At 40.4% G+C, this 5478-nt stretch overlaps 1 pseudogene; it reads right to left on the reverse strand.

Moving 5' to 3' along the window:
• Nucleotides 1-537: 537 nt before the first annotated feature.
• LOC121951998 lies at nt 538-4786 on the reverse strand (annotated as a pseudogene).
• Nucleotides 4787-5478: the final 692 nt, after the last annotated feature.

A 5478-nucleotide genomic window follows, 5' to 3' on the forward strand; every position in this document is an offset into this window, starting at 1 on the left:
TCATTTAAAACATGTGTTTTGTCCCAGTATTAAATGGTGGATGAAATTAATTTTTTAATTGCCTCATCTGGTCACATTTTATCTGACAAATAATGAATGATTTTACCAACACCATTTTCTTAGCAAGTGGTCGCCAGTTTTGAGATTGGCCGTTCCTTCTGAACAGACCAGACCCAAATTCTTGGTGCAGCCTAAAGACAGCTGACATTAGATGTTGCATAGCAGTTCAAAAGTGTCCTCAGCTGTCTTTTATTGGACATCTGATGGGACAGAAGTTATTTTTTTTTTTTCATCTACCGTAGGAAAATCCAACGTCACATGAAACGCAGCACCATGTTTGACTCAGATTGGACACCGTCATAACTACAGCCCTGCGCGCACACACACTCGCACGCACTCAAAAGACAAACGCAATGTCACATTATCGTCTCTGGTTGAGTTTTAAATATGAATGCTGGTACTGAAGTGATTTTATTGCATGTTTCAGGACCCCCCACCCCACCCCTTTCTCTCTTCCATCATGTCCCCGCGTGTCCTCTAGTCGCTGTCTGACTTGCCATCCTTGGACGCGGAGTGGTTGTACAGTCCTGTGCCATCAGGTGCAGCGCCAGAGAGTTTTTATTCCCGGTGGCTTTCTTGATTTTGGCCCGTTTGTTCTGAAACCAGATTTTGATCTGAGACTCGTTAAGGCCCAATTCCCCGGCCAGGCTCTGCCGCCGCTGCTCCGTCAGGTACCGGTTGTTCTGGAACTCAGTCTTTAACCGGTGCAGCTGCTCCGCGGTGAAGGCCGTCGGGGCCGCTTGTCCTCTTTGCTCGGGGTCGGTGTCTTCTTTGGTTTGCGGGATCTGGGCCCTTGGGTGGGGGGTGCAGACAAAAGTGACATCCAGAGGTTATAGTCAACACTTTAGAGCTCTCTTACATTTCAAAATCACAGTGTAACAACGAACACAGCTGAAACAAGAAAGTCCCTCTAATGAGTCTTCATGCGTCAGGATACGCACACACAAAACACCTGATCACACCTCAAAAGCACAGGTAGCCTCGAACACTGGACAGTCCACAGGAACATGTCAACAGAAAGGTTTCACGTTTGTGTCAAAATGTAGAAAGTTTCAAACTGTTCATACATCAGGATAAGAAGTTAGCGGGCGCACAGTCTGAAAACATTTTGTTTTTAGAAAGATTTTAGTAATTATCTGGAAATCATTGAGTAGTGCGACTTATTTATCCCACGGGTAACAGATAACATAGCAGCTGAAGGGAACTAGTTCGTGCTATTATGTTAGCCAGTGGTGGAAAAGGGTTCAGATCTTTGTTTGGGTGAATTACCAAAAGTTAGGTAAAAGTCCTGCATTCAAAAAAATAATTGTATGGCATGTAATTTTTAAGCACTTTTTCTTGGTCATTTTCCTTTTTTCTACTTGACAAAAACGAATTTTCAGTCATTTTATATTGTTAATTTTAATTTCGTCGTTTGTTGCTCATTGCCTTCTTCCCGTGTTTTTGAAAGAAATCACACCAGCTTGCTTGCTCAAAGGGTTAAGTGCAAAATATTTGCATCAAAAATCATTTAAAGTACCAAAAGTAAGGGTACTTATCATACAGAATGGCCCTTTAATATATATATATATGTTACAGCTGGTAGATGGACCTGATTTTAAATTGCTGGGCAACTTGTGAATAACACATTAGAACTAGTAGTAATTAGTTTTTATTTATATTATATTATGTATTGTAATCTGCATTAACAATGTAAAGCTGTCAAAAAAAAAATCAGCAACAAAAAATCCAATGTTTGCATCCAAATTGTAGGGTAAGTGAAGTGTAAAGTAGGATAATAATAATAAATAATAATAACAACAACAACAATAATAATAATAATAATAATAATAATAATAATAATTACTACTATAGCACCTTTAAAAACAGAGTTTACAAAGTGCTTTGAGGAACAAAGCAAAGCAAAAGCAAGAAATCCCAGAAGCCAAACAGTTAAACTAATGTTTTTAACAAGAGATAAGATGCATACTAGAAATAACACAGACAAGTAACACCTCAAAGTTGAACTTCAGTACTCGAGTAAATGTACTTAGTGACATCCCAACTCTGACATTAGCTATTTGAATGTAGTAGGATATTTATATTCCCTTTTATTGAAACATAAAAGGTAATATTTAAGTCCTAGTAGAACCAGTGGAAGTAAGGCTCAGGAGGCTTTGCAGGGCTCCTTCAGCTGCTTTGGGGTCCATGAATAATTTAATATCATTTAATTTAATTAAGAAAAGTTAGGGAATGTATGCGAATAGAAATTATAGATACGAATTCCCTTGGTTATGATTATTATTCTACAGCAAAAATGATCAACCAATCCCATGAGCGGAATGCGTTCCATGTGACTTTTCTTTCATAGGAACCTTCATGCTTCATGATCTCGGTCATACTTGTAAGCATTTCATATCTGAAAGAGGACTGTCAATGTGAACTGAAATATTCTCAGACACACAACTTTTGATTCCAATCATAACTGTGAGGAGTATTTTTATATGGCTGCCTGTCCTTCTGTTGCTGCAGACTTTAGTGAGAATGAGAGGAGGAGGAGGAAGGGTGCAGATGGGGGTGGGGTTAGGATATGATGGAGGATGGGGAGTTAGGCGCCTCTTTCCCTCCCTGTTACCATAGGAACTCCATTTTTAAAAAGTAGTTTTCCATTTTAAAAAAAGGAGATAAAAACATAAGCCGTTTTTGTATCTGTAATAAAAACGTTTCGAACATGATGAAGTCAAATGATGAAGAAATGCAAAGACAAATATATTTCAGCTTTGGTGCGTAAAGAGTGAAAATAAAGCAGGCTGAAATCAATTGTGCCACCCAGCAGTTCATCTACAGACGATAAGATGTGTTAATAAACCCATTAAAATTAAGTTAGAATTATATTTTTCCCCAACATTTACACCTTCTAACATTTCATGTAATCTTATATAATGCAAATATTTACTAATTTCTACCAAGTTGTGTTAAATGGGCCTAATAATGGAGGGGAACGCTGCAGCCTCTGTGACCTCTCTGAAGGCCCTTTGTGGTCATTTCCATAAGCTCGAGCCTGGACCTCGATGGAAACTTTTTTTTTGTTTTCCAATGCAACAATAAATGTAACGTTTCGGACTGTTTTCGCATCGATCGAACGCTCCTTCGATAGATGGCGAAATCTTTGTCCGCTTGTTTGTTTTTAGCAACATTATTTAACAGCTGAACGCGTTTCTAAGTCACCACAAAGGAAAAGTCCAAGTGCACCATGCGTCCACGTTCCAAATAACTCCGGCCTGAAGCAAACATTTTCCTTTATTTCATAAATTGGAATTATATTTATTTAAATGGAACAAAGCTGGAACAAAGCTGGAACAGCGCGCTACGGCTAAAGCAGTAAAAGCTTTTTTTGGATTCTGAAATGCAAAATGCGTAAAATCCAAATATTTTACTGCATATTGATAACAAATGTTGGACATGTTGTCAATAATAATAATAATTATTATACCATTAATTGTTTGGTTGGCGGGTGAAAAGGTTATGAAGTTGTGTTCATATCGAATCCTTGTCTTTTGGGACACACACGGCCCTCACTTTTTTTTTGGAATCCCCCCCCCCCATTGTCAAAAAATATGCTAATGGAATATCAACAAAGAAGACGGAGGAACAATGGCGTTAAACTTGGTTTTACTTCACTTCTGCGCATTTTTAACTTTACTTTCGACTTGTTTTTAATTTTAACTTATTTTTTGTCACAGTTTTCGATAACCGTGCGTCGTCGTGTCCACTTAAAAGTCATTTCAATGCAAAACCCACACCGAATACCATCCAAAACAACTCAAATACTTTCCAATTCGCGTTAAAAGTAGTTTGTTCGAGGTAAAATAGGCTTGTGTATATTGCAGGAATGTTGCTTTTATTTTTTATTAGACTGAAAGTATGAAATAATTAGGATATGATGGCGCAATAACGGGTTTGTCAATTGTTTAAAGTGATATGTCTATTAAAGGGTTGGGGGTCGCACAGCTCGGAGAATGGCACTCTCTTTTTCTAAAGAATCCATCTTCAATTATTTTAAACTTTAAAAATGATGCAATTCGACTTTTTTTTCTCTCTAAAGACCAAAAAATGATATGTTTTCTGTAATTTTGACTTTTACGCACGTTGGAATTACGCATTAAATCGGCCCTTTTTATATATTTTTCATTTTCTTTATTCACGTAACGAAAAGTAGAATTATTTTTGCACCAACCTGATGACGGGCGGTCTGAGTAGCGGGTACAATAAACCCACGCCGGCCACAGCATCGGCTTGGCTGCAGGGGCCGCGCTGGCCTGGGGGCTCCGGCAGCGCTCCCCGCCGCCCCCCCGGCCCTTTCCGGCCACCTCCCCGGCTCTCAGCTCCGCTCCCCGGGCCTCCGGATGCTGCTCGTCGGATGCTCCCGTGTCCCTTTCCTCGTCCTCCTCCTCTCCATCCTCCCGGCCTCCTGCTCCACCCTGCTGCGGATTGCCAGTTTTGGAGGACTTTCTCCCTGTCAGTTCCTCTCTCCGGATTATCACTCCCAGACTGTCTCCCACCAAACTCCCGTTTTTCCTCTTTCGGCCGAAGTCTGGTCTCAAAATGTTATCGATGTAGAAGTTGGTGATCCGGTGGGACTGTTGGTTGCCCGGTGGCTGCAGGAGAGGCAGGATGGCCCGGTTGGACTCCTCGCCGGAGTCCTCTGGGCGCTCTGCGTCTCGGCGAGCATTTTCTTCCATAATGATGAAGCCTGATCACACTCAGCACCTCTGTCTCTGCGCCCTAAAAAATAAATAATCCCAATTTGTCCTCTTCGATTTATGATCAATTAATGACTATATTTTGGACTCAAAAAAGAAAAACGGCGATGACTAATTCCTGTTTTGATCTTATAGTTTATTGTTTCTGCTGTGAAAACGCGCCTCTTGTGAATTTGACAAAGAAAAATCATGCTTCAGTTTCTGGTAAAAGCCTCCTCCTCATGGCTGGACTTGGTGCCTAATTTAATTTTATTTTAAAAAATGTCAAAAATAGTTAGAAACGAAAGGCTATTTTTTTTTTTCCGGCTCCCTGCACACAATTATTGTTGCTTCCAGCAGAACTAAAGTGCCCTGATAAAGACGCGGCTCAAATACTTTCACTACGGATTTTGGTTCTCATTTATGATTGGCTGTGAGACCCCGTGATGACGTTGTACTACGGCTCTCTCAGACACGTGCCTCGGACCAATGGAGGCAGAGAGTTGGTGTCATGTGAGGTTTCCCGGAATTCCCTGGAGACGCACATTAATCCAATCCACCAAGCCAGTGTATGGTGCGTTCAGGGGACAGCGGACATTTATCATTGGTCTAAACATTTAAATGTGCTTGGGTCTTGATATGTTGTTGTTTTCATTGTTTCATCTGTAAGGTAACCTTGAGTGTCCTGAAAGGCGCA

This window comes from Plectropomus leopardus, chromosome 12, assembly GCF_008729295.1.
Source record: "Plectropomus leopardus isolate mb chromosome 12, YSFRI_Pleo_2.0, whole genome shotgun sequence".
Classification (NCBI taxonomy): domain Eukaryota; kingdom Metazoa; phylum Chordata; class Actinopteri; order Perciformes; family Serranidae; genus Plectropomus; species Plectropomus leopardus.